This window comes from Cynoglossus semilaevis, chromosome 9 (genome assembly GCF_000523025.1).
Source record: "Cynoglossus semilaevis isolate Cse_v1.0 chromosome 9, Cse_v1.0, whole genome shotgun sequence".
Taxonomy (NCBI): domain Eukaryota; kingdom Metazoa; phylum Chordata; class Actinopteri; order Pleuronectiformes; family Cynoglossidae; genus Cynoglossus; species Cynoglossus semilaevis.
In genome coordinates, this window is record NC_024315.1 from 1683652 (window position 1) to 1685784 (window position 2133).

A 2133-nucleotide genomic window follows, 5' to 3' on the forward strand; every position below is an offset into this window, starting at 1 on the left:
CAGGAAAAAAAGTCAAAAAGATTTTTTTTTTGTTTTTTGGGTTTGTTTGGCGACAAATGGACTTTGATTTATTCTGAAAAGTCGATAAATTGTTGTGCAGTTGTTTTCCATTTGTGCACGTGCACGCTCTCTCCGTGGAGACAACATAAATGGGGGGGGGGATCAGGATGTGGCAGCACTGATGGGACCAGGGTGGCTGCCACTTTTGTCAGACGACACAGACACAGAATATTTTCCTGAACTGATGAATAAAACAACGGAGGCGTCGGTGTTTTACAGCCGTGGCTCTGTCCGACTGGGGGGGGGCTGAGAGGGGGGGCACCGCAGGTGCACGCCAAGGGACGTCGTGCCAAATAGACTGTGAGCTTTAACAGGAGCTGCAGATGTTGGAGTCACATGACCACACACCTCATATTCCCGTCTCCGTTCACTTCCTGTCTGCGCTCCGTGAACTTTTTTTTTCCATTTTGGTGAAGAATGCTCGACTGCGTCCGACTGTCCTGTCCTTCTCGTTCCCGAAGGGGGGGCACCGCAGGTGCACGCCAAGGGACGTCGTGCCAAATAGACTGTGAGCTTTAACAGGAGCTGCAGATGTTGGAGTCACATGACCACACACCTCATATTCCCGTCTCCGTTCACTTCCTGTCTGCGCTCCGTGAACTTTTTTTTTCCATTTTGGTGAAGAATGCTCGACTGCGTCCGACTTCCTGACGTTCCTGTCCTTCCCCTCGTTCCTGACGTTCCCGTCATTCCTGTCATTCCCGTCATTCCTGTCATTCCCGTCGTTCCCGTCATTCCTGACGTTCCCGTCGTTCCCGTCGTTCCTGTTGTTCCCGTCGTTCCTGTCTTCGCTCCGGCCCATTGTTTCGGTCCAACAGTGGTTGAATAGTCCGAGGCTGTTTGTTAGCGGGCCTGTGAGAACAGCCTGGCAGTAGGACAAGTCATCAGTGGTCAGTGTACCAGACCAGATGGACCCCCCCCACCCCCCTGACCCCCCCCCACTTCACTCTGGGCTTCATACATAACCACACACACACACACACACTCAGATTCTCATCTGCTGGACGCCTGCCTGGGTAAGGCACGACGATTCGCCGCCGCTGCCAAATCACGCACCGCGCTTGATAAACAACGTGTCGTGCCAAATGAGCGGGAAAACACAATACGGTAATGTGGCCGCAGCGAGGGAACGCAGCGGCGAGATCAGAGCGAGCGGAAAAGTCTGATTAAAGTTTGAACATCTGGGATTTTAGTCCAGGTTTTATTGATCCATTTATCAGAAAAAAAGATCAATATTTGAATGACAGATTCCACCTCAGACCATGAACTACTGCGATGATTTTAGGGTCAAGTTTAACAGGAAGTAAACGTAGGAAACATGTCTCTGTCGTGAATGGATTTCCAGATGTAATGATTATTTCAGACAATCCTGGTTTTAAAGGAAACCAAATACAGAATAATAATAATTTGGATGTTTTTACTCTCCAGTTTCAGTCGCTGCAGTCATCGGTACTGGAACAGCTTTACATTTAAGCATCAAGTTTGTGGATTTTGTAGAAAAGCTAGGTGGCGCTAAAGTGCGGAGCAATAGGAAAAACTAAGCGTCTGTTGTCATTAAAGACAAACTAACGTTAAACAACATCCTGGAAACAGACGTTAGAAAACGTTGAAGAGGAGTTTCTCTGCCGTGTGTTGGTTTGTTGATCTGGACTGATGTGTCACAGAGTTACATTTATAACCTACTTCCAGGCGGCTACGCTAACGCTCATCTGGCTCACACCAGGCCATTAGCATACGTGGGTGGAGGTGTGTGTTGGTGCCTGACCTGATGGAAGTAACGCACAGCTGTAAAACCAGCGGCCTGTGTCGTTCATCCACCTGTACACCACCGCACACACACACACCACCGCACACACACACACCCCCGCACACACACACACACACACACGTCTACACCCAAACGACCCCGGGTCTATATAGATGTGCACACACAAATACAAGAGCAGAGCTAATGGCTCTGTAGCTGAGAGAGAAGTGTTTGGGGGGTGTGGGGGAGGGTGGGGGGGGTAATTCATGGGTGGAATAGGACCACTGGAGGCAGTCGGCTGTTTTAAGCTGGGAGAGACGGGAACG

The 2133-nt window shown here is 49.8% G+C and overlaps 1 protein-coding gene across 1 annotated transcript in view; it reads left to right on the forward strand.

The window, feature by feature from the left end:
- Positions 1-2133, forward strand: part of sdk1b (sidekick cell adhesion molecule 1b) — a 148520-nt gene that overhangs the window by 109861 nt on the left and 36526 nt on the right. The window lies entirely within an intron of this gene.